The following is a 24,811-nucleotide window of genomic DNA, read 5'->3' on the forward strand; positions in this document are numbered from 1 at the left end:
TGTAGCAGACAAGTGACGGGACTTGCAAATTCGCTAAATTATGCAATTGGCATATTAAGCGAGATAATATGGAGTTAGTTGGTTGATATGGAGAAATAAAACCGGGGTTTATTTCTCCATAACAATTTGACGATAAAACAACAATAAATATCCTAAATAAAATAGGCCTAAATCTATAAAAGATCGATCATCAATTAAGCATGAAATCTTTTTTTTTTTTTCTTTAATCTGCTGCTTTGGCTTTGATCTCTTTGAAGATGTGGTACTTGGAATGTTGTGAGGTCACAACATTCCACACACCGGCTTTAAAAGCAGAGACAAACCCAGTTTAGTTATTATTAGTTTCAGCATTTCAACGGTGAATGGCGTACTTTTTGATGGTGGCAGACGACGAGCACGGATCAGTGTTGGGTCTCCAATCAACAACTTGGTGAGTAGTGAGGAGAAGTTTGGAAAGATTCAGGCTGGCTGTTTACCCATCTCCAGTTTTTATGCTAAGCTAAGCTAATCGGCTGCATACCCAAATGCCACATAGGTCAAACTATTGTAATTGCGTTTCAGTCGTGGGTTTTGATTCATATTGGAAATTAGATGCTATTTTGTATAGATACAAATTATTGCAAGGGGTTTGATTTGTAAGTGTAAACAATGAATGGGCCTCAAAGGACTACAGACCTGTGGCACTGACCTCCCACATTATGAAGACTCTGGAGAGACTTGTCATGAGAAGAGCAGGTCCAGAGTTAATCACCTGCACGCAATGCTGATGGCTGACGTGCTGACATGCTGAGGTAAGCGTATCATCTCACTTCCTGTTTCTGGTTGCTGCCTTAGGAGTAGCGTGCGTTTGTCGCTCTTGTTCCTCTGAGTGCAATTTGCTCTGTGTTTTGTTACAGCAGCCTTTTATCCGCGCTCTAAAGTAACATTAGTTCTGCTCAAGCACCCATAAGTCTGTTTATTTAGCGACCGTCAATTTTATTTGTCTACGCGCTTGTCTGCTCTGCTAGCTACACCAGCTTAGCCTAGCAGCTAGCGATGGCTTCTCTCTGTCCCTCTCCAGCTCTCTCCTGCTTGGTGTGTCACATGTATAGCTATTTCTTTCCATTCTAGCACAAACTGTCACTTAGTAATTAAATATTTAGTTTGGTCTATTTCAGGCCGCGTTCAGAACTGGGTCAGAAGGTCAAATGTAGTCCGTATTAATTCACCTCTGCTATGGGTTAGCAAGGTCTGATTAACTTCAGCAATGGCTCATTTTAAACCTTAGATTCTGTTCTTTCAAATAAGTATAAGCTTTCCATTCTAACACAAACTGCTAGTTGGTAATTAAATATTTAGTTTGTTCAATATCTTGCAGCGTTCAGAACTGGGTCAGAAGGTCAAATCTTCTTTTCTGCTCCTGTTCTGCGGGAGCAGCCTCTCATGGTTTCACTTGTGTGTTGCAAGCCCCCTGTTCCGTGGTGCTACTTTCTTCTCAGTGTGGACGGCCATTGCACCGAAGTCGAGAAGAAAAGGCTTACAGCACCAGAAAAGGCTTACAGCACCTGGTATTCCCAGGCGGTCTCCCATCCAAGTACTAACCAGGCCCGACCCTGCTTAGCTTGCGAGATCGGACGAGATCGGGCATTGTTTTTTTGTTTTTTTTTTCTTTATTATGTAAAAAATATACAAATTATTTACACACATCATATCTTATATACTTTGCACATAGTGTACATATCAATACATCCTTTCCTATCTCCAAACACAAAAAAAAAAACAGCTGGCAAAATGTCTTATGTAACTTGACCTAATGTCTGACAAATTTAAATGCAAGGTCAATAACAGTGAGGCAGGTCATTGTACAAAATCCCCCCAACTCAGGACAGTGGTACATTTAATCCACCACATCGGCAAAGAGTCCATAAGCCGCCAACCTAAAACAAGATCACATATTTAAAACAAAAAGTCTCGACAAACACACACACACACACACACACACACACACACACACACACACACACACACACAAATAAATGAAAAAAATAAATAAATAAAAATAAATAAATAAATAAATGAATAAATAAAAAAATAAAATAAATAAATAAATAAATAAATAAAATAAAAATAAAAATTGTGAGACAGATTGCAGTCTGCCCTAATACAATGAAAATAACTCATACAATATTCTGTGATAACAAATCTTTAATCAAAATCAAATATCAGTGTCCTATCAGCCCCAATCTCAATAAATGTACTCCCTTCCACAAATCCAGTGACAAATTCCTCCTCCCCAACATAACTAAAAATCACCTTTATGTCCCTTTTTGTTATACTCTTGAACACTCTCCACACATCCACTCTCTTCTCTTCATAATGGGCTATATTCCTCCTCAGCTTGACAGCAAACCTTGCATGGCTCAACACATAGTTTAGCAAGTTCACATTGCATCCTTTCACCTTTCCAGTCACCCCAAACAACCACAGCTCTCTCCACTCCATTCTCTCCACCAGCCCTCCCACCCAACATCTGCTGATTAACTCTTTCATTTTCCCAAAATATTCCCCCAGCTCACCACATTCAACAAACTCGTGCATACATGTTTCTACTGCCACACTGCACACATCACATTCCCTCTTCACATTCGCATCAAACTTACTGATTATTAAATTATTAAACACTCTGTTGTGACGCAGAAGAAAATCAAAATTTTCACATTCACTACTGTTCCACTTCACTCTCAGATTCTCCCAAATTTTCTTTACATCCATATCAACCATTACCCTCTCCCATACTTTCTCTGCAGCCGGTCTCCTCACTTCTCTCCCCCTTAGGCATCTATACATCACTCTTGTTGTCACACTCATCAGACTCACTCTCCTCTCGCCTTCCCCCACATACAGTTCCATTTCACCTCCTTCCTCCACCACAGCCTCTCTCCCAATCATACAGAGCCATTCTCGCGGCATCCCATCCTTAATCTTTTCCATCACCCCTTCAGCCGTGCCCAACCACATATCATCACCCTTTTCCCTCACCTCATCTACCAGCACCTGAGCCCTCATAAACCCTGGTACGTACTCATAAACTAAATCCCTCACCAGCCTAAACCCTGCTCTCCATAACACCCTGTTATATATTGTGTTCCCTTCAGATGTGATTTTGGGATTTAGGAACACTGGTTGCTTCCACACCTGTTTCACATTCTTACAGTCATACTGCACACATTTCACAAACTCTCCCCAGGCTCCCAGTACTTCTTTGTAAAACTCAGACACTCCACTCAACATTCCTTTCTTCAGCTCCATAAACACTCCACTCTCACCACATCCACCACATTTGTTAATTGCCTCCTCTAAAAAAATCTTCCATATGTGATCTCTTCTATTCTTTAATAACCTCACCATCATTTTCACCCTCAGTGCTTTCTTTTTCTTTTCTACATTAATCAGTTTCAACCCTCCATCCTTATACTCATTTTCCAACACCTCTCTAGCTATCCTGACTCCCCTCCCACCCCACAAGAACTCACTCACCATTTTCTCCACCTCCTTCACCACCCTCTCAGGCACATCTAGCACATTCATCACATACACAAGCTTACTCATTATCAGTGCATTCACAACCACCACCTTGCCTTTCAGCTTCAGCCCTCTAAGCTTCCAAAACCCTAACGTCTTCCTAATGCCATTCACTATCCCCTCAAACTGCATATCTCTCCCTTCTCTGTCCTCTATCCCCAAATTCACTCCCAACACCCTGAAATAGTCCTTCTTCTCTTTTAGTCCTATCTCCACCCTCCCTTCTCTCCCTCCACCTATATACATGATTTCTGACTTTTCTACATTTAGTTTTGCCCCTGATGCTCTCCCATACATCTCTACACTCTTCAATAGCTCCACCACACTTTCCTTATCTCTGACTGTAACCGTCGTGTCATCTGCGTGTTGATATAACAAACTCACCCGTCCTCCTGGTAACTCTATGCCCTTGATGTTGTCATTACCCGCCAGCAGCGCCGCCAGCGGCTCTGCCGATAAAGAGTACAGCAGAGCTGACAACGGACACCCCTGCCTCACCGACCTCTCTAACCTGAATGTGTCTGTGACTAACCCATTTATTTTAACACAACTAACTGCCCTATCATACAACCTTCTAATCCACCCGACCAACCTATGCCCAAAACCCGCTTTTCCTAACACCCCGTATAAATATCCATGATCTACCCTATCAAATGCTTTATTTAAGTCTAAGCTTACAACTATCCCTCCTTCATCCCTCTTCATATAATCTATTGTGTCCCTTATGCTACATATTGTGTCCGCTATATCCCTACCTGGTATACTATAAGCCTGTGTGCATCCCACCACCGTCCCTATGACCCTCTTTATCCTGTTAGCTAACACTCTTGCTAGTATTTTATAATCACTGTTCAACATACTAATTGGTCTATAGTTTTCTAATCTATCCCTACTCCCTTTTTTATGTATAATACTGACTACTGCTGTCACCATACTAACCGGCATTTCATTTTTCTCTTCAATCCATCTAAACAATCTATCCAACACTGGTAATAATTCTACTTTAAATTCTATGTAAAATTCGCCTATTAAGCCATCTAACCCTGGACTCTTGTTCCTTCCTAATCCACCTATCGCTGCCTCGATTTCTCCCGTCCGTATTTCTCCCTCACACATCTCCCTGTCCTCCTCACTGATCCTAGCTTTCATCTTATCCAATACCTGTCTCTTGCTCTCTTCCTCTACCTCCTCTTTCCTAAATAACTCCCTGTAAAAACTCTCTATTCTCTCAACTATCCCCACAAAATCTGTGATCTTCTCTCCATCCTTACCCTCCACCTGTTCTAAATAGCACTTCTTCTGCTTTGCCCTTTCTAACCCCAAGAAGAACCCTGTACATTTCTCTCCCTCGATCACATTTCTCGCTCTGCTTCTAACTATGGCTCCCTGGCACCTCTTCTGTTCTATCTCCTTCAGCTCATCTTTAATTCTAATATATTCTCCCAAATCGCGACCTTCCTCCTTATCTGCCCTCTCTGCCTCCTTAGCTAACTCTTCTCTTAACCTTCTCTCTCTCTCTCTCCACCCTATTCCTCCCTCTGCTGTATCCTATGCTCAATTTCTTTATCTCTTCCTTTACACTCTCCCACCACGTCCCTGTATCCTCCTCATACATACGCTCATTCTTCCTCCTCATTATACATTCTCTCACTTTATTTTTGTACCTTTCATCCTTCAACAATCCACCATTCAAACACCACACACCCCCACCTTTCCTCTTAAAACCTTGACCTAAACTAAAGCCCACCACCATGTGATCGCTCAGTGCAGTAACCTTATAATCTATCCTCCCGATCATATCAGCTGTTCCCTTTGTGCACAATACTAAATCAATCCTGCTCTGTTTTAACACCCCCTTCACCACCTGTCTTCTTGAAAAACACCTCCCTTCTGGATTCCTCTCTCTCCACACATCAATCAGCCCATTCACCCTCATAACTTCTTCCAAAGCCCTCCTGGATGAATCATTTTTAAAACAAACGCTTGCAGACGCATCCAACCTTCCACGCCACACATTAAAGTCACCCACTACCAAACAGTTCTCATCACACAACCCTCCCAGTGCCTCAAAAAAACTCCTCCTTTCTTTCTCCTCATTTGGTGCATACACATTCAACAGTCTGAACTCTTTACTCATATACTCAAAATTAATCCCTATCACTCTTCCATTCCCATCATCCACACACTCTCTGACGTTCTCAACCACTCCCCTTTTCACTAAAATTGCCACCCCCCTGGATTTTACACTCCCATTATTCACATACATCTCTCCCATCCATTCCTTCTCAATCTCTCTCATACATCCATCATCCCAGTGTGTTTCTTGTAAACATATGATGTCTGCCTCACACACCAGCAAGGTCTGCTGTCTCCTGTTGCTGTCTCTCAGCCCATTAGCATTGAGAGAAGAGATGCTAATCATAAAGGGAAAAAAAAATCCAGAAAAGAATTTCAAACATCATCATCACACTTTTTTTTAACTTTACCTTGTCTTTTATCTTTCCTCCCCAGCGGTCTTTTCCTGTTATCAGCCACCTCATCCATATCATCCCCCTCACTCCCTGTTATGTCAGAAACTTCCCACACCCACCCTCGCCCCCCTTCCTCAGTGTTCTCCCGTGACCCCCTATTTCCCCCTTTATTTCCCCTCTTAGTCCCACCATTGTTCCCTCCATTCTCCCCCCCTCGTCTCCTTCTTTCCATCATTTCACCTCTCTCCTCTCCTCCGTCCAGCTCTTTCACCACACCGTCCATGCTGCTACTGATCTCTTCCATTTCCATCTGTCCTCCAGCTCCCATCGGTGTCTCCTCCACTATCCTTTCGTCCTCTTCTTCTCCATCCTGCACTCCGTCCTCCTTCTCCTGGTCTCCGCTGCCACCTCCTCCCACATCGCTCTCCTCCGCTCCAGTCTGCTCACCGTCTTCTCCCTCATTGTCCGGCTCGGCTCCAGCGTCCTCACGTCCACCTCCTTCAGCCTGCCGCCCCCCCTCCTCTTCATCGGGCGTCTCTTCGCTCCCTCTCTCACATCCTCTCTGCTGCTCATCCCTGTCGCACTCCCTTGCATAGTGTCCTTGTTTCCCACATCTTCTGCACAAAAAGTCTGGACACTCCCGCAGAATGTGTCCAGGTTGTAGACACATCCTACACACCTTCTGTTGACGGTCATGTATCACCCTAAAAAACTGTGCACCTGTCTCCGTGTGAAAGCGTGTTGAATATGGCAGTGATTTAACTGTGTCTGTGAACTGCACCTTAACATAACGTGTCCCCTCCACCACTTTTGTCCCTGGCCACATCCTCCTCCTGATGGGCGAAACTGCCTTCACCCCCCAGTCCAACAGTTTTTGATGTATTTCCTGGTCTGTGATATATACTGGCAGCCCTATGAACGAAACCACCATTTCATTGTTTGTGAGTTCCTTTGCCATCACCCTTGTGCTCTTAATTTTAAATCCATCCAGCAGTCTGTCTTTCCCGTGTTGTTGATTCATAGTTATTTCATATTTGTTGATTCCTGTGTATCTGCAACCCTCTACCAGTCCACAAATGTCCTGTGTAGCTCTTAATAATTCCATTAGTGTGATTTTGTCCTCACCGATCAGCTCTACCACAACTGTCAGCTCCTTACTGTAGCGTGGCTCTGTTGCTTTATGTTGTTCCTTGTTTCGTGTGTCCATGTTGTCTTTCAGACTTTCCTTCTGCGTCCCCTCCGTCTCTGCTCTCTTTTCCTTCAGTTCCTCCGCTCTCTCACGCTCCAGTCTTTCGTCTCCTTTGTTTGTGTCACCATCCATTCTCCTTTCAGTGCCGTTCTTCAGTTCTTTGTTCAAAACCATGCGGTCTCTCAGGGACATTTACCGCAAAAAAATCACAAAATGAAAACTCCCCCCCAAACAGCAAAGGCTGCTGGGGGGTAAAAAATCTTCCGAAATTAAACTTATCAAAAAAATTGATAAGGAAAACTGCTCAAACACTCAGAAACTTTCACTCTGTCACGCTTCACTCCACCTGCTCTGTCGCACCTGATTGCAATCAAGGCTCGTTGTCAGGCTGGTATGGCCGTAAGCCACAAAGGCTGATGCGCACAAGCTTTTTATACATGTGCCCTCGCTATGTACACTGGGGTGTGAGGGCTCGCTCCTTTCACGTCTTTCCAAATGTCGAGGCCGCTTTTATTCTTCACTCCAACAAATCTGATTTCCAACGGAGACAAGTCAATCAATGGATATACTTTTCTTTGCACACACGGGCCTGATGGAGCAAAGTTCATTGTGCCCCCTAACCAACAGCTTACACGTGCTTCTTTCGGAGAAATTTGTTATCACCAGCATGAGCCACCCTTGCCAAGGCAATATTATTTGTCATAGTCTTTTTGTATGATATCACGTAGACACATATGTTGTTGATTTCCTTTTTGATGCTGTTTTATTGTCTGTTGGGATGCGTGGATTCACCTCTGCCCTTCTTGAGGAGGATACAGAGAGCTCTTATTACCGACGACATACTGCGCTTCTTTTCTGCTCCTGTTCTGCGGGAGCAGCCTCTCATGGTTTCACTTGTGTGTTGCAAGCCCCCTGTTCCGTGGTGCTACTTTCTTCTCAGTGTGGACGGCCATTGCACCGAAGTCGAGAAGAAAAGGCTTACAGCACCAGAAAAGGCTTACAGCACCTGGTATTCCCAGGCGGTCTCCCATCCAAGTACTAACCAGGCCCGACCCTGCTTAGCTTCCGAGATCGGACGAGATCGGGCGTTGTCAGGCTGGTATGGCCGTAAGCCACAAAGGCTGATGCGCACAAGCTTTTTATACATGTGCCCTCGCTATGTACACTCTGGGGTGTGAGGGCTCGCTCCTTTCACGTCTTTCCAAATGTCGAGGCCGCTTTTATTCTTCACTCCAACAAATCTGATTTCCAACGGAGACAAGTCAATCAATGGATATACTTTTCTTTGCACACACGGGCCTGATGGAGCAAAGTTCAATGTGCCCCCTAACCAACAGCTTACACGTGCTTCTTTCGGAGAAATTTGTTATCACCAGCATGAGCCACCCTTGCCAAAGCAATATTATTTGTCATAGTCTTTTTGTATGATATCACGTAGACACATATGTTGTTGATTTCCTTTTTTATGCTGTTTTATTGTCTGTTGGGATGCGTGGATTCACCTCTGCCCTTCTTGAGGAGGATACAGAGAGCTCTTATTACCGACGACATACTGCGCTTCTTTTCTGCTCCTGTTCTGCGGGAGCAGCCTCTCATGGTTTCACTTGTGTGTTGCAAGCCCCCTGTTCCGTGGTGCTACTTTCTTCTCAGTGTGGACGGCCATTGCACCGAAGTCGAGAAGAAAAGGCTTACAGCACCAGAAAAGGCTTACAGCACCTGGTATTCCCAGGCGGTCTCCCATCCAAGTACTAACCAGGCCCGACCCTGCTTAGCTTCCCAGATCGGACGAGATCGGGCGTTGTCAGGCTGGTATGGCCGTAAGCCACAAAGGCTGATGCGCACAAGCTTTTTATACATGTGCCCTCGCTATGTACACTCTGGGGTGTGAGGGCTCGCTCCTTTCACGTCTTTCCAAATGTCGAGGCCGCTTTTATTCTTCACTCCAACAAATCTGATTTCCAACGGAGACAAGTCAATCAATGGATATACTTTTCTTTGCACACACGGGCCTGATGGAGCAAAGTTCAATGTGCCCCCTAACCAACAGCTTACACGTGCTTCTTTCGGAGAAATTTGTTATCACCAGCATGAGCCACCCTTGCCAAGGCAATATTATTTGTCAGTCTTTTTGTATGATATCACGTAGACACATATGTTGTTGATTTCCTTTTTTATGCTGTTTTATTGTCTGTTGGGATGCGTGGATTCACCTCTGCCCTTCTTGAGGAGGATACAGAGAGCTCTTATTACCGACGACATACTGCGCTTCTTTTCTGCTCCTGTTCTGCGGGAGCAGCCTCTCATGGTTTCACTTGTGTGTTGCAAGCCCCCTGTTCCGTGGTGCTACTTTCTTCTCAGTGTGGACGGCCATTGCACCGAAGTCGAGAAGAAAAGGCTTACAGCACCAGAAAAGGCTTACAGCACCTGGTATTCCCAGGCGGTCTCCCATCCAAGTACTAACCAGGCCCGACCCTGCTTAGCTTCCGAGATCGGACGAGATCGGGCGTTGTCAGGCTGGTATGGCCGTAAGCCACAAAGGCTGATGCGCACAAGCTTTTTATACATGTGCCCTCGCTATGTACACTCTGGGGTGTGAGGGCTCGCTCCTTTCACGTCTTTCCAAATGTCGAGGCCGCTTTTATTCTTCACTCCAACAAATCTGATTTCCAACGGAGACAAGTCAATCAATGGATATACTTTTCTTTGCACACACGGGCCTGATGGAGCAAAGTTCAATGTGCCCCCTCACCAACAGCTTACACGTGCTTCTTTCAGAGAAATTTGTTATCACCAGCATGAGCCACCCTTGCCAAAGCAATATTATTTGTCATAGTCTTTTTGTATGATATCACGTAGACACATATGTTGTTGATTTCCTTTTTTATGCTGTTTTATTGTCTGTTGGGATGCGTGGATTCACCTCTGCCCTTCTTGAGGAGGATACAGAGAGCTCTTATTACCGACGACATACTGCGCTTCTTTTCTGCTCCTGTTCTGCGGGAGCAGCCTCTCATGGTTTCACTTGTGTGTTGCAAGCCCCCTGTTCCGTGGTGCTACTTTCTTCTCAGTGTGGACGGCCATTGCACCGAAGTCGAGAAGAAAAGGCTTACAGCACCAGAAAAGGCTTACAGCACCTGGTATTCCCAGGCGGTCTCCCATCCAAGTACTAACCAGGCCCGACCCTGCTTAGCTTCCGAGATCGGACGAGATCGGGCGTTGTCAGGCTGGTATGGCCGTAAGCCACAAAGGCTGATGCGCACAAGCTTTTTATACATGTGCCCTCGCTATGTACACTCTGGGGTGTGAGGGCTCGCTCCTTTCACGTCTTTCCAAATGTCGAGGCCGCTTTTATTCTTCACTCCAACAAATCTGATTTCCAACGGAGACAAGTCAATCAATGGATATACTTTTCTTTGCACACACGGGCCTGATGGAGCAAAGTTCAATGTGCCCCCTAACCAACAGCTTACACGTGCTTCTTTCGGAGAAATTTGTTATCACCAGCATGAGCCACCCTTGCCAAGGCAATATTATTTGTCATAGTCTTTTTGTATGATATCACGTAGACACATATGTTGTTGATTTCCTTTTTGATGCTGTTTTATTGTCTGTTGGGATGCGTGGATTCACCTCTGCCCTTCTTGAGGAGGATACAGAGAGCTCTTATTACCGACGACATACTGCGCTTCTTTTCTGCTCCTGTTCTGCGGGAGCAGCCTCTCATGGTTTCACTTGTGTGTTGCAAGCCCCCTGTTCCGTGGTGCTACTTTCTTCTCAGTGTGGACGGCCATTGCACCGAAGTCGAGAAGAAAAGGCTTACAGCACCAGAAAAGGCTTACAGCACCTGGTATTCCCAGGCGGTCTCCCATCCAAGTACTAACCAGGCCCGACCCTGCTTAGCTTCCGAGATCGGACGAGATCGGGCGTTGTCAGGCTGGTATGGCCGTAAGCCACAAAGGCTGATGCGCACAAGCTTTTTATACATGTGCCCTAGCTATGTACACTCTGGGGTGTGAGGGCTCGCTCCTTTCACGTCTTTCCAAATGTCGAGGCCGCTTTTATTCTTCACTCCAACAAATCTGATTTCCAACGGAGACAAGTCAATCAATGGATATACTTTTCTTTGCACACACGGGCCTGATGGAGCAAAGTTCAATGTGCCCCCTAACCAACAGCTTACACGTGCTTCTTTCGGAGAAATTTGTTATCACCAGCATGAGCCACCCTTGCCAAAGCAATATTATTTGTCATAGTCTTTTTGTATGATATCACGTAGACACATATGTTGTTGATTTCCTTTTTTATGCTGTTTTATTGTCTGTTGGGATGCGTGGATTCACCTCTGCCCTTCTTGAGGAGGATACAGAGAGCTCTTATTACCGACGACATACTGCGCTTCTTTTCTGCTCCTGTTCTGCGGGAGCAGCCTCTCATGGTTTCACTTGTGTGTTGCAAGCCCCCTGTTCCGTGGTGCTACTTTCTTCTCAGTGTGGACGGCCATTGCACCGAAGTCGAGAAGAAAAGGCTTACAGCACCAGAAAAGGCTTACAGCACCTGGTATTCCCAGGCGGTCTCCCATCCAAGTACTAACCAGGCCCGACCCTGCTTAGCTTCCGAGATCGGACGAGATCGGGCGCTGTCAGGCTGGTATGGCCGTAAGCCACAAAGGCTGATGCGCACAAGCTTTTTATACATGTGCCCTCGCTATGTACACTCTGGGGTGTGAGGGCTCGCTCCTTTCACGTCTTTCCAAATGTCGAGGCCGCTTTTATTCTTCACTCCAACAAATCTGATTTCCAACGGAGACAAGTCAATCAATGGATATACTTTTCTTTGCACACACGGGCCTGATGGAGCAAAGTTTAATGTGCCCCCTAACCAACAGCTTACACGTGCTTCTTTCGGAGAAATTTGTTATCACCAGCATGAGCCACCCTTGCCAAGGCAATATTATTTGTCATAGTCTTTTTGTATGATATCACGTAGACACATATGTTGTTGATTTCCTTTTTTATGCTGTTTTATTGTCTGTTGGGATGCGTGGATTCACCTCTGCCCTTCTTGAGGAGGATACAGAGAGCTCTTATTACCGACGACATACTGCGCTTCTTTTCTGCTCCTGTTCTGCGGGAGCAGCCTCTCATGGTTTCACTTGTGTGTTGCAAGCCCCCTGTTCCGTGGTGCTACTTTCTTCTCAGTGTGGACGGCCATTGCACCGAAGTCGAGAAGAAAAGGCTTACAGCACCAGAAAAGGCTTACAGCACCTGGTATTCCCAGGCGGTCTCCCATCCAAGTACTAACCAGGCCCGACCCTGCTTAGCTTCCGAGATCGGACGAGATCGGGCGTTGTCAGGCTGGTATGGCCGTAAGCCACAAAGGCTGATGCGCACAAGCTTTTTATACATGTGCCCTCGCTATGTACACTCTGGGGTGTGAGGGCTCGCTCCTTTCACGTCTTTCCAAATGTCGAGGCCGCTTTTATTCTTCACTCCAACAAATCTGATTTCCAACGGAGACAAGTCAATCAATGGATATACTTTTCTTTGCACACACGGGCCTGATGGAGCAAAGTTCAATGTGCCCCCTAACCAACAGCTTACACGTGCTTCTTTCGGAGAAATTTGTTATCACCAGCATGAGCCACCCTTGCCAAAGCAATATTATTTGTCATAGTCTTTTTGTATGATATCACGTAGACACATATGTTGTTGATTTCCTTTTTTATGCTGTTTTATTGTCTGTTGGGATGCGTGGATTCACCTCTGCCCTTCTTGAGGAGGATACAGAGAGCTCTTATTACCGACGACATACTGCGCTTCTTTTCTGCTCCTGTTCTGCGGGAGCAGCCTCTCATGGTTTCACTTGTGTGTTGCAAGCCCCCTGTTCCGTGGTGCTACTTTCTTCTCAGTGTGGACGGCCATTGCACCGAAGTCGAGAAGAAAAGGCTTACAGCACCAGAAAAGGCTTACAGCACCTGGTATTCCCAGGCGGTCTCCCATCCAAGTACTAACCAGGCCCGACCCTGCTTAGCTTCCCAGATCGGGCGTTGTCAGGCTGGTATGGCCGTAAGCCACAAAGGCTGATGCGCACAAGCTTTTTATACATGTGCCCTCGCTATGTACACTCTGGGGTGTGAGGGCTCGCTCCTTTCACGTCTTTCCAAATGTCGAGGCCGCTTTTATTCTTCACTCCAACAAATCTGATTTCCAACGGAGACAAGTCAATCAATGGATATACTTTTCTTTGCACACACGGGCCTGATGGAGCAAAGTTCAATGTGCCCCCTAACCAACAGCTTACACGTGCTTCTTTCGGAGAAATTTGTTATCACCAGCATGAGCCACCCTTGCCAAGGCAATATTATTTGTCATAGTCTTTTTGTATGATATCACGTAGACACATATGTTGTTGATTTCCTTTTTTATGCTGTTTTATTGTCTGTTGGGATGCGTGGATTCACCTCTGCCCTTCTTGAGGAGGATACAGAGAGCTCTTATTACCGACGACATACTGCGCTTCTTTTCTGCTCCTGTTCTGCGGGAGCAGCCTCTCATGGTTTCACTTGTGTGTTGCAAGCCCCCTGTTCCGTGGTGCTACTTTCTTCTCAGTGTGGACGGCCATTGCACCGAAGTCGAGAAGAAAAGGCTTACAGCACCAGAAAAGGCTTACAGCACCTGGTATTCCCAGGCGGTCTCCCATCCAAGTACTAACCAGGCCCGACCCTGCTTAGCTTCCGAGATCGGACAAGATCGGGCGTTGTCAGGCTGGTATGGCCGTAAGCCACAAAGGCTGATGCGCACAAGCTTTTTATACATGTGCCCTCGCTATGTACAGTCTGGGGTGTGAGGGCTCGCTCCTTTCACGTCTTTCCAAATGTCGAGGCCGCTTTTATTCTTCACTCCAACAAATCTGATTTCCAACGGAGACAAGTCAATCAATGGATATACTTTTCTTTGCACACACGGGCCTGATGGAGCAAAGTTCAATGTGCCCCCTCACCAACAGCTTACACGTGCTTCTTTCGGAGAAATTTGTTATCACCAGCATGAGCCACCCTTGCCAAGGCAATATTATTTGTCATAGTCTTTTTGTATGATATCACGTAGACACGTATGTTGTTGATTTCCTTTTTTATGCTGTTTTATTGTCTGTTGGGATGCGTGGATTCACCTCTGCCCTTCTTGAGGAGGACACAGAGAGCTCTTATTACCGACGACATACCGCGCTTCTTTTCTGCTCCTGTTCTGCGGGAGCAGCCTCTCATGGTTTCACTTGTGTGTTGCAAGCCCCCTGTTCCGTGGTGCTACTTTCTTCTCAGTGTGGACGGCCATTGCACCGAAGTCGAGAAGAAAAGGCTTACAGCACCAGAAAAGGCTTACAGCACCTGGTATTCCCAGGCGGTCTCCCATCCAAGTACTAACCAGGCCCGACCCTGCTTAGCTTCCGAGATCGGACGAGATCGGGCGTTGTCAGGCTGGTATGGCCGTAAGCCACAAAGGCTGATGCGCACAAGCTTTTTATACATGTGCCCTCGCTATGTACACTCTGGGGTGTGAGGGCTCGCTCCTTTCACGTCTTTCCAAATGTCGAGGCCGCTTTTATTCTTCACTCCAACAAATCTGATTTCCAACGGAGACAAGTCAATCAATGGATATACTTTTCTTTGCACACACGGGCCTGATGGAGCAAAGTTCAATGTGCCCCCTAACCAACAGCTTACACGTACTTCTTTCGGAGAACTTTGTTATCACCAGCATGAGCCACCCTTGCCAAGGCAATATTATTTGTCATAGTCTTTTTGTATGATATCACGTAGACACATATGTTGTTGATTTCCTTTTTTATGCTGTTTTATTGTCTGTTGGGATGCGTGGATTCACCTCTGCCCTTCTTGAGGAGGATACAGAGAGCTCTTATTACCGACGACATACTGCGCTTCTTTTCTGCTCCTGTTCTGCGGGAGCAGCCTCTCATGGTTTCACTTGTGTGTTGCAAGCCCCCTGTTCCGTGGTGCTACTTTCTTCTCAGTGTGGACGGCCATTGCACCGAAGTCGAGAAGAAAAGGCTTACAGCACCAGAAAAGGCTTACAGCACCTGGTATTCCCAGGCGGTCTCCCATCCAAGTACTAACCAGGCCCGACCCTGCTTAGCTTCCGAGATCGGACGAGATCGGGCGTTGTCAGGCTGGTATGGCCGTAAGCCACAAAGGCTGATGCGCACAAGCTTTTTATACATGTGCCCTCGCTATGTACACTCTGGGGTGTGAGGGCTCGCTCCTTTCACGTCTTTCCAAATGTCGAGGCCGCTTTTATTCTTCACTCCAACAAATCTGATTTCCAACGGAGACAAGTCAATCAATGGATATACTTTTCTTTGCACACACGGGCCTGATGGAGCAAAGTTCAATGTGCCCCCTAACCAACAGCTTACACGTGCTTCTTTCGGAGAAATTTGTTATCACCAGCATGAGCCACCCTTGCCAAAGCAATATTATTTGTCATAGTCTTTTTGTATGATATCACGTAGACACATATGTTGTTGATTTCCTTTTTTATGCTGTTTTATTGTCTGTTGGGATGCGTGGATTCACCTCTGCCCTTCTTGAGGAGGATACAGAGAGCTCTTATTACCGACGACATACTGCGCTTCTTTTCTGCTCCTGTTCTGCGGGAGCAGCCTCTCATGGTTTCACTTGTGTGTTGCAAGCCCCCTGTTCCGTGGTGCTACTTTCTTCTCAGTGTGGACGGCCATTGCACCGAAGTCGAGAAGAAAAGGCTTACAGCACCAGAAAAGGCTTACAGCACCTGGTATTCCCAGGCGGTCTCCCATCCAAGTACTAACCAGGCCCGACCCTGCTTAGCTTCCCAGATCGGACGAGATCGGGCGTTGTCAGGCTGGTATGGCCGTAAGCCACAAAGGCTGATGCGCACAAGCTTTTTATACATGTGCCCTCGCTATGTACACTCTGGGGTGTGAGGGCTCGCTCCTTTCACGTCTTTCCAAATGTCGAGGCCGCTTTTATTCTTCACTCCAACAAATCTGATTTCCAACGGAGACAAGTCAATCAATGGATATACTTTTCTTTGCACACACGGGCCTGATGGAGCAAAGTTCAATGTGCCCCCTAACCAACAGCTTACACGTGCTTCTTTCGGAGAAATTTGTTATCACCAGCATGAGCCACCCTTGCCAAGGCAATATTATTTGTCATAGTCTTTTTGTATGATATCACGTAGACACATATGTTGTTGATTTCCTTTTTTATGCTGTTTTATTGTCTGTTGGGATGCGTGGATTCACCTCTGCCCTTCTTGAGGAGGATACAGAGAGCTCTTATTACCGACGACATACTGCGCTTCTTTTCTGCTCCTGTTCTGCGGGAGCAGCCTCTCATGGTTTCACTTGTGTGTTGCAAGCCCCCTGTTCCGTGGTGCTACTTTCTTCTCAGTGTGGACGGCCATTGCACCGAAGTCGAGAAGAAAAGGCTTACAGCACCAGAAAAGGCTTACAGCACCTGGTATTCCCAGGCGGTCTCCCATCCAAGTACTAACCAGGCCCGACCCTGCTTAGCTTCCGAGATCGGACGAGATCGGGCGTTGTCAGGCTGGTATGGCCGTAAGCCACAAAGGCTGATGCGCACAAGCTTTTTATACATGTGCCCTCGCTATGTACACTCTGGGGTGTGAGGGCTCGCTCCTTTCACGTCTTTCCAAATGTCGAGGCCGCTTTTATTCTTCACTCCAACAAATCTGATTTCCAACGGAGACAAGTCAATCAATGGATATACTTTTCTTTGCACACACGGGCCTGATGGAGCAAAGTTCAATGTGCCCCCTAACCAACAGCTTACACGTGCTTCTTTCGGAGAAATTTGTTATCACCAGCATGAGCCACCCTTGCCAAAGCAATATTATTTGTCATAGTCTTTTTGTATGATATCACGTAGACACATATGTTGTTGATTTCCTTTTTTATGCTGTTTTATTGTCTGTTGGGATGCGTGGATTCACCTCTGCCCTTCTTGAGGAGGATACAGAGAGCTCTTATTACCGACGACATACTGCGCTTCTTTTCTGCTCCTGTTCTGCGGGAGCAGCCTCTCATGGTTTCACTTGTGTGTTGCAAGCCCCCTGTTCCGTGGTGCTACTTTCTTCTCAGTGTGGACGGCCATTGCACCGAAGTCGAGAAGAAAAGGCTTACAGCACCAGAAAAGGCTTACAGCACCTGGTATTCCCAGGCGGTCTCCCATCCAAGTACTAACCAGGCCCGACCCTGCTTAGCTTCCCAGATCGGACGAGATCGGGCGTTGTCAGGCTGGTATGGCCGTAAGCCACAAAGGCTGATGCGCACAAGCTTTTTATACATGTGCCCTCGCTATGTACACTCTGGGGTGTGAGGGCTCGCTCCTTTCACGTCTTTCCAAATGTCGAGGCCGCTTTTATTCTTCACTCCAACAAATCTGATTTCCAACGGAGACAAGTCAATCAATGGATATGCTTTTCTTTGCACACACGGGCCTGATGGAGCAAAGTTCAATGTGCCCCCTAACCAACAGCTTACACGTGCTTCTTTCGGAGAAATTTGTTATCACCAGCATGAGCCACCCTTGCCAAGGCAATATTATTTGTCAGTCTTTTTGTATGATATCACGTAGACACATATGTTGTTGATTTCCTTTTTTATGCTGTTTTATTGTCTGTTGGGATGCGTGGATTCACCTCTGCCCTTCTTGAGGAGGATACAGAGAGCTCTTATTACCGACGACATACTGCGCTTCTTTTCTGCTCCTGTTCTGCGGGAGCAGCCTCTCATGGTTTCACTTGTGTGTTGCAAGCCCCCTGTTCCGTGGTGCTACTTTCTTCTCAGTGTGGACGGCCATTGCACCGAAGTCGAGAAGAAAAGGCTTACAGCACCAGAAAAGGCTTACAGCACCTGGTATTCCCAGGCGGTCTCCCATCCAAGTACTAACCAGGCCCGACCCTGCTTAGCTTCCGAGATCGGACGAGATCGGGCGTTGTCAGGCTGGTATGGCCGTAAGCCACAAAGGCTGATGCGCACAAGCTTTTTATACATGTGCCCTCGCTATGTACACTCTGGGGTGTGAGGGCTCGCTCCTTTCACGTCTTTCCAAATGTCGAGGCCGCTTTTATTCTTCACTCCAACAAATCTGATTTCCAACGGAGACAAGTCAATCAATGGATATACTTTTCTTTGCACACACGGGCCTGATGGAGCAAAGTTCAATGTGCCCCCTCACCAACAGCTTACACGTGCTTCTTTCGGAGAAATTTGTTATCACCAGCATGAGCCACCCTTGCCAAAGCAATATTATTTGTCATAGTCTTTTTGTATGATATCACGTAGACACATATGTTGTTGATTTCCTTTTTTATGCTGTTTTATTGTCTGTTGGGATGCGTGGATTCACCTCTGCCCTTCTTGAGGAGGACACAGAGAGCTCTTATTACCGACGACATACCGCGCTTCTTTTCTGCTCCTGTTCTGCGGGAGCAGCCTCTCATGGTTTCACTTGTGTGTTGCAAGCCCCCTGTTCCGTGGTGCTACTTTCTTCTCAGTGTGGACGGCCATTGCACCGAAGTCGAGAAGAAAAGGCTTACAGCACCAGAAAAGGCTTACAGCACCTGGTATTCCCAGGCGGTCTCCCATCCAAGTACTAACCAGGCCCGACCCTGCTTAGCTTCCGAGATCGGACGAGATCGGGCGTTGTCAGGCTGGTATGGCCGTAAGCCACAAAGGCTGATGCGCACAAGCTTTTTATACATGTGCCCTCGCTATGTACACTCTGGGGTGTGAGGGCTCGCTCCTTTCACGTCTTTCCAAATGTCGAGGCCGCTTTTATTCTTCACTCCAACAAATCTGATTTCCAACGGAGACAAGTCAATCAATGGATATACTTTTCTTTGCACACACGGGCCTGATGGAGCAAAGTTCAATGTGCCCCCTAACCAACAGCTTACACGTGCTTCTTTCAGAGAAATTTGTTATCACCAGCATGAGCCACCCTTGCCAAAGCAATATTATTTGTCATAGTCTTTTTGTATGATATCACGTAGACACATATGTTGTTGATTTCCTTTTTTATGCTGTTTTATTGTCTGTTGGGATGCGTGGATTCACCTCTGCCCTTCTTGAGGAGGATACAGAGAGCTCTTATTACCGACGACATACTGCGCTTCTTTTCTGCTCCTGTTCTGCGGGAGCAGCCTCTCATGGTTTCACTTGTGTGTTGCAAGCCCCCTGTTCCGTGGTGCTACTTTCTTCTCAGTGTGGACGGCCATTGCACCGAAGTCGAGAAGAAAAGGCTTACAGCACCAGAAAAGGCTTACAGCACCTGGTATTCCCAGGCGGTCTCCCATCCAAGTACTAACCAGGCCCGACCCTGCTTAGCTTCCGAGATCGGACGAGATCGGGCGTTGTCAGGCTGGTATGGCCGTAAGCCACAAAGGCTGATGCGCACAAGCTTTTTATACATGTGCCCTCGCTATGTACACTCTGGGGTGTGAGGGCTCGCTCCTTTCACGTCTTTCCAAATGTCGAGGCCGCTTTTATTCTTCACTCCAACAAATCTGATTTCCAACGGAGACAAGTCAATCAATGGATATACTTTTCTTTGCACACACGGGCCTGATGGAGCAAAGTTCAATGTGCCCCCTAACCAACAGCTTACACGTGCTTCTTTCGGAGAAATTTGTTATCACCAGCATGAGCCACCCTTGCCAAGGCAATATTATTTGTCATAGTCTTTTTGTATGATATCACGTAGACACATATGTTGTTGATTTCCTTTTTGATGCTGTTTTATTGTCTGTTGGGATGCGTGGATTCACCTCTGCCCTTCTTGAGGAGGATACAGAGAGCTCTTATTACCGACGACATACTGCGCTTCTTTTCTGCTCCTGTTCTGCGGGAGCAGCCTCTCATGGTTTCACTTGTGTGTTGCAAGCCCCCTGTTCCGTGGTGCTACTTTCTTCTCAGTGTGGACGGCCATTGCACCGAAGTCGAGAAGAAAAGGCTTACAGCACCAGAAAAGGCTTACAGCACCTGGTATTCCCAGGCGGTCTCCCATCCAAGTACTAACCAGGCCCGACCCTGCTTAGCTTCCGAGATCGGACGAGATCGGGCGTTGTCAGGCTGGTATGGCCGTAAGCCACAAAGGCTGATGCGCACAAGCTTTTTATACATGTGCCCTAGCTATGTACACTCTGGGGTGTGAGGGCTCGCTCCTTTCACGTCTTTCCAAATGTCGAGGCCGCTTTTATTCTTCACTCCAACAAATCTGATTTCCAACGGAGACAAGTCAATCAATGGATATACTTTTCTTTGCACACACGGGCCTGATGGAGCAAAGTTCAATGTGCCCCCTAACCAACAGCTTACACGTGCTTCTTTCGGAGAAATTTGTTATCACCAGCATGAGCCACCCTTGCCAAAGCAATATTATTTGTCATAGTCTTTTTGTATGATATCACGTAGACACATATGTTGTTGATTTCCTTTTTTATGCTGTTTTATTGTCTGTTGGGATGCGTGGATTCACCTCTGCCCTTCTTGAGGAGGATACAGAGAGCTCTTATTACCGACGACATACTGCGCTTCTTTTCTGCTCCTGTTCTGCGGGAGCAGCCTCTCATGGTTTCACTTGTGTGTTGCAAGCCCCCTGTTCCGTGGTGCTACTTTCTTCTCAGTGTGGACGGCCATTGCACCGAAGTCGAGAAGAAAAGGCTTACAGCACCAGAAAAGGCTTACAGCACCTGGTATTCCCAGGCGGTCTCCCATCCAAGTACTAACCAGGCCCGACCCTGCTTAGCTTCCGAGATCGGACGAGATCGGGCGCTGTCAGGCTGGTATGGCCGTAAGCCACAAAGGCTGATGCGCACAAGCTTTTTATACATGTGCCCTCGCTATGTACACTCTGGGGTGTGAGGGCTCGCTCCTTTCACGTCTTTCCAAATGTCGAGGCCGCTTTTATTCTTCACTCCAACAAATCTGATTTCCAACGGAGACAAGTCAATCAATGGATATACTTTTCTTTGCACACACGGGCCTGATGGAGCAAAGTTCAATGTGCCCCCTAACCAACAGCTTACACGTGCTTCTTTCGGAGAAATTTGTTATCACCAGCATGAGCCACCCTTGCCAAAGCAATATTATTTGTCATAGTCTTTTTGTATGATATCACGTAGACACATATGTTGTTGATTTCCTTTTTTATGCTGTTTTATTGTCTGTTGGGATGCGTGGATTCACCTCTGCCCTTCTTGAGGAGGATACAGAGAGCTCTTATTACCGACGACATACTGCGCTTCTTTTCTGCTCCTGTTCTGCGGGAGCAGCCTCTCATGGTTTCACTTGTGTGTTGCAAGCCCCCTGTTCCGTGGTGCTACTTTCTTCTCAGTGTGGACGGCCATTGCACCGAAGTCGAGAAGAAAAGGCTTACAGCACCAGAAAAGGCTTACAGCACCTGGTATTCCCAGGCGGTCTCCCATCCAAGTACTAACCAGGCCCGACCCTGCTTAGCTTCCCAGATCGGACGAGATCGGGCGTTGTCAGGCTGGTATGGCCGTAAGCCACAAAGGCTGATGCGCACAAGCTTTTTATACATGTGCCCTCGCTATGTACACTCTGGGGTGTGAGGGCTCGCTCCTTTCACGTCTTTCCAAATGTCGAGGCCGCTTTTATTCTTCACTCCAACAAATCTGATTTCCAACGGAGACAAGTCAATCAATGGATATACTTTTCTTTGCACACACGGGCCTGATGGAGCAAAGTTCAATGTGCCCCCTAACCAACAGCTTACACGTGCTTCTTTCGGAGAAATTTGTTATCACCAGCATGAGCCACCCTTGCCAAAGCAATATTATTTGTCATAGTCTTTTTGTATGATATCACGTAGACACATATGTTGTTGATTTCCTTTTTTATGCTGTTTTATTGTCTGTTGGGATGCGTGGATTCACCTCTGCCCTTCTTGAGGAGGATACAGAGAGCTCTTATTACCGACGACATACTGCGCTTCTTTTCTGCTCCTGTTCTGCGGGAGCAGCCTCTCATGGTTTCACTTGTGTGTTGCAAGCCCCCTGTTCCGTGGTGCTACTTTCTTCTCAGTGTGGACGGCCATTGCACCGAAGTCGAGAAGAAAAGGCTTACAGCACCAGAAAAGGCTTACAGCACCTGGTATTCCCAGGCGGTCTCCCATCCAAGTACTAACCAGGCCCGACCCTGCTTAGCTTCCCAGATCGGACGAGATCGGGCGTTGTCAGGCTGGTATGGCCGTAAGCCACAAAGGCTGATGCGCACAAGCTTTTTATACATGTGCCCTCGCTATGTACACTCTGGGGTGTGAGGGCTCGCTCCTTTCACGTCTTTCCAAATGTCGAGGCCGCTTTTATTCTTCACTCCAACAAATCTGATTTCCAACGGAGACAAGTCAATCAATGGATATACTTTTCTTTGCACACACGGGCCTGATGGAGCAAAGTTCAATGTGCCCCCTAACCAACAGCTTACACGTGCTTCTTTCGGAGAAATTTGTTATCACCAGCATGAGCCACCCTTGCCAAGGCAATATTATTTGTCATAGTCTTTTTGTATGATATCACGTAGACACATATGTTGTTGATTTCCTTTTTTATGCTGTTTTATTGTCTGTTGGGATGCGTGGATTCACCTCTGCCCTTCTTGAGGAGGATACAGAGAGCTCTTATTACCGACGACATACTGCGCTTCTTTTCTGCTCCTGTTCTGCGGGAGCAGCCTCTCATGGTTTCACTTGTGTGTTGCAAGCCCCCTGTTCCGTGGTGCTACTTTCTTCTCAGTGTGGACGGCCATTGCACCGAAGTCGAGAAGAAAAGGCTTACAGCACCAGAAAAGGCTTACAGCACCTGGTATTCCCAGGCGGTCTCCCATCCAAGTACTAACCAGGCCCGACCCTGCTTAGCTTCCGAGATCGGACGAGATCGGGCGTTGTCAGGCTGGTATGGCCGTAAGCCACAAAGGCTGATGCGCACAAGCTTTTTATACATGTGCCCTCGCTATGTACACTCTGGGGTGTGAGGGCTCGCTCCTTTCACGTCTTTCCAAATGTCGAGGCCGCTTTTATTCTTCACTCCAACAAATCTGATTTCCAACGGAGACAAGTCAATCAATGGATATACTTTTCTTTGCACACACGGGCCTGATGGAGCAAAGTTCAATGTGCCCCCTAACCAACAGCTTACACGTGCTTCTTTCGGAGAAATTTGTTATCACCAGCATGAGCCACCCTTGCCAAAGCAATATTATTTGTCATAGTCTTTTTGTATGATATCACGTAGACACATATGTTGTTGATTTCCTTTTTTATGCTGTTTTATTGTCTGTTGGGATGCGTGGATTCACCTCTGCCCTTCTTGAGGAGGATACAGAGAGCTCTTATTACCGACGACATACTGCGCTTCTTTTCTGCTCCTGTTCTGCGGGAGCAGCCTCTCATGGTTTCACTTGTGTGTTGCAAGCCCCCTGTTCCGTGGTGCTACTTTCTTCTCAGTGTGGACGGCCATTGCACCGAAGTCGAGAAGAAAAGGCTTACAGCACCAGAAAAGGCTTACAGCACCTGGTATTCCCAGGCGGTCTCCCATCCAAGTACTAACCAGGCCCGACCCTGCTTAGCTTCCCAGATCGGACGAGATCGGGCGTTGTCAGGCTGGTATGGCCGTAAGCCACAAAGGCTGATGCGCACAAGCTTTTTATACATGTGCCCTCGCTATGTACACTCTGGGGTGTGAGGGCTCGCTCCTTTCACGTCTTTCCAAATGTCGAGGCCGCTTTTATTCTTCACTCCAACAAATCTGATTTCCAACGGAGACAAGTCAATCAATGGATATGCTTTTCTTTGCACACACGGGCCTGATGGAGCAAAGTTCAATGTGCCCCCTAACCAACAGCTTACACGTGCTTCTTTCGGAGAAATTTGTTATCACCAGCATGAGCCACCCTTGCCAAGGCAATATTATTTGTCAGTCTTTTTGTATGATATCACGTAGACACATATGTTGTTGATTTCCTTTTTTATGCTGTTTTATTGTCTGTTGGGATGCGTGGATTCACCTCTGCCCTTCTTGAGGAGGATACAGAGAGCTCTTATTACCGACGACATACTGCGCTTCTTTTCTGCTCCTGTTCTGCGGGAGCAGCCTCTCATGGTTTCACTTGTGTGTTGCAAGCCCCCTGTTCCGTGGTGCTACTTTCTTCTCAGTGTGGACGGCCATTGCACCGAAGTCGAGAAGAAAAGGCTTACAGCACCAGAAAAGGCTTACAGCACCTGGTATTCCCAGGCGGTCTCCCATCCAAGTACTAACCAGGCCCGACCCTGCTTAGCTTCCGAGATCGGACGAGATCGGGCGTTGTCAGGCTGGTATGGCCGTAAGCCACAAAGGCTGATGCGCACAAGCTTTTTATACATGTGCCCTCGCTATGTACACTCTGGGGTGTGAGGGCTCGCTCCTTTCACGTCTTTCCAAATGTCGAGGCCGCTTTTATTCTTCACTCCAACAAATCTGATTTCCAACGGAGACAAGTCAATCAATGGATA

At 46.9% G+C, this 24,811-nt stretch overlaps 23 non-coding genes and 1 pseudogene across 23 annotated transcripts; all 24 read right to left on the minus strand.

Moving 5' to 3' along the window:
* Positions 1-8,215: 8,215 nt before the first annotated feature.
* Positions 8,216-8,334, minus strand: LOC139328421 (5S ribosomal RNA). Its single transcript, XR_011601956.1, has one exon. It is a non-coding gene; the product is annotated as a 5S ribosomal RNA (ribosomal RNA).
* A 591-nt stretch (positions 8,335-8,925) lies between these two features.
* LOC139328353 (5S ribosomal RNA) lies at positions 8,926-9,044 on the minus strand. Its single transcript, XR_011601937.1, has one exon. It is a non-coding gene; the product is annotated as a 5S ribosomal RNA (ribosomal RNA).
* Positions 9,045-9,633: 589 nt separating this feature from the next.
* On the minus strand, positions 9,634-9,752 carry LOC139328425 (5S ribosomal RNA). Its single transcript, XR_011601957.1, has one exon. It is a non-coding gene; the product is annotated as a 5S ribosomal RNA (ribosomal RNA).
* Positions 9,753-10,343: 591 nt separating this feature from the next.
* LOC139328436 (5S ribosomal RNA) lies at positions 10,344-10,462 on the minus strand. The gene has a single exon (XR_011601967.1). It is a non-coding gene; the product is annotated as a 5S ribosomal RNA (ribosomal RNA).
* Positions 10,463-11,053: 591 nt separating this feature from the next.
* On the minus strand, positions 11,054-11,172 carry LOC139328449 (5S ribosomal RNA). Its single transcript, XR_011601979.1, has one exon. It is a non-coding gene; the product is annotated as a 5S ribosomal RNA (ribosomal RNA).
* A 591-nt stretch (positions 11,173-11,763) lies between these two features.
* Positions 11,764-11,882, minus strand: LOC139328503 (5S ribosomal RNA). The gene has a single exon (XR_011602031.1). It is a non-coding gene; the product is annotated as a 5S ribosomal RNA (ribosomal RNA).
* A 591-nt stretch (positions 11,883-12,473) lies between these two features.
* LOC139328460 (5S ribosomal RNA) lies at positions 12,474-12,592 on the minus strand. Its single transcript, XR_011601990.1, has one exon. It is a non-coding gene; the product is annotated as a 5S ribosomal RNA (ribosomal RNA).
* A 591-nt stretch (positions 12,593-13,183) lies between these two features.
* LOC139328422 (5S ribosomal RNA) lies at positions 13,184-13,292 on the minus strand (annotated as a pseudogene).
* A 591-nt stretch (positions 13,293-13,883) lies between these two features.
* LOC139328325 (5S ribosomal RNA) lies at positions 13,884-14,002 on the minus strand. The gene has a single exon (XR_011601909.1). It is a non-coding gene; the product is annotated as a 5S ribosomal RNA (ribosomal RNA).
* Positions 14,003-14,593: 591 nt separating this feature from the next.
* Positions 14,594-14,712, minus strand: LOC139328471 (5S ribosomal RNA). Its single transcript, XR_011602001.1, has one exon. It is a non-coding gene; the product is annotated as a 5S ribosomal RNA (ribosomal RNA).
* A 591-nt stretch (positions 14,713-15,303) lies between these two features.
* Positions 15,304-15,422, minus strand: LOC139328482 (5S ribosomal RNA). Its single transcript, XR_011602011.1, has one exon. It is a non-coding gene; the product is annotated as a 5S ribosomal RNA (ribosomal RNA).
* Positions 15,423-16,013: 591 nt separating this feature from the next.
* On the minus strand, positions 16,014-16,132 carry LOC139328354 (5S ribosomal RNA). Its single transcript, XR_011601938.1, has one exon. It is a non-coding gene; the product is annotated as a 5S ribosomal RNA (ribosomal RNA).
* Positions 16,133-16,723: 591 nt separating this feature from the next.
* On the minus strand, positions 16,724-16,842 carry LOC139328494 (5S ribosomal RNA). The gene has a single exon (XR_011602022.1). It is a non-coding gene; the product is annotated as a 5S ribosomal RNA (ribosomal RNA).
* A 591-nt stretch (positions 16,843-17,433) lies between these two features.
* Positions 17,434-17,552, minus strand: LOC139328355 (5S ribosomal RNA). The gene has a single exon (XR_011601939.1). It is a non-coding gene; the product is annotated as a 5S ribosomal RNA (ribosomal RNA).
* A 589-nt stretch (positions 17,553-18,141) lies between these two features.
* Positions 18,142-18,260, minus strand: LOC139328498 (5S ribosomal RNA). The gene has a single exon (XR_011602026.1). It is a non-coding gene; the product is annotated as a 5S ribosomal RNA (ribosomal RNA).
* Positions 18,261-18,851: 591 nt separating this feature from the next.
* On the minus strand, positions 18,852-18,970 carry LOC139328499 (5S ribosomal RNA). Its single transcript, XR_011602027.1, has one exon. It is a non-coding gene; the product is annotated as a 5S ribosomal RNA (ribosomal RNA).
* A 591-nt stretch (positions 18,971-19,561) lies between these two features.
* On the minus strand, positions 19,562-19,680 carry LOC139328500 (5S ribosomal RNA). The gene has a single exon (XR_011602028.1). It is a non-coding gene; the product is annotated as a 5S ribosomal RNA (ribosomal RNA).
* A 591-nt stretch (positions 19,681-20,271) lies between these two features.
* LOC139328501 (5S ribosomal RNA) lies at positions 20,272-20,390 on the minus strand. The gene has a single exon (XR_011602029.1). It is a non-coding gene; the product is annotated as a 5S ribosomal RNA (ribosomal RNA).
* Positions 20,391-20,981: 591 nt separating this feature from the next.
* On the minus strand, positions 20,982-21,100 carry LOC139328110 (5S ribosomal RNA). Its single transcript, XR_011601701.1, has one exon. It is a non-coding gene; the product is annotated as a 5S ribosomal RNA (ribosomal RNA).
* Positions 21,101-21,691: 591 nt separating this feature from the next.
* On the minus strand, positions 21,692-21,810 carry LOC139328356 (5S ribosomal RNA). Its single transcript, XR_011601940.1, has one exon. It is a non-coding gene; the product is annotated as a 5S ribosomal RNA (ribosomal RNA).
* A 591-nt stretch (positions 21,811-22,401) lies between these two features.
* On the minus strand, positions 22,402-22,520 carry LOC139328357 (5S ribosomal RNA). The gene has a single exon (XR_011601941.1). It is a non-coding gene; the product is annotated as a 5S ribosomal RNA (ribosomal RNA).
* Positions 22,521-23,111: 591 nt separating this feature from the next.
* LOC139328502 (5S ribosomal RNA) lies at positions 23,112-23,230 on the minus strand. The gene has a single exon (XR_011602030.1). It is a non-coding gene; the product is annotated as a 5S ribosomal RNA (ribosomal RNA).
* Positions 23,231-23,821: 591 nt separating this feature from the next.
* On the minus strand, positions 23,822-23,940 carry LOC139328358 (5S ribosomal RNA). The gene has a single exon (XR_011601942.1). It is a non-coding gene; the product is annotated as a 5S ribosomal RNA (ribosomal RNA).
* Positions 23,941-24,529: 589 nt separating this feature from the next.
* Positions 24,530-24,648, minus strand: LOC139328504 (5S ribosomal RNA). Its single transcript, XR_011602032.1, has one exon. It is a non-coding gene; the product is annotated as a 5S ribosomal RNA (ribosomal RNA).
* Positions 24,649-24,811: the final 163 nt, after the last annotated feature.

This window comes from Chaetodon trifascialis (genome assembly GCF_039877785.1).
Source record: "Chaetodon trifascialis isolate fChaTrf1 chromosome 24 unlocalized genomic scaffold, fChaTrf1.hap1 SUPER_24_unloc_1, whole genome shotgun sequence".
Taxonomy (NCBI): domain Eukaryota; kingdom Metazoa; phylum Chordata; class Actinopteri; order Chaetodontiformes; family Chaetodontidae; genus Chaetodon; species Chaetodon trifascialis.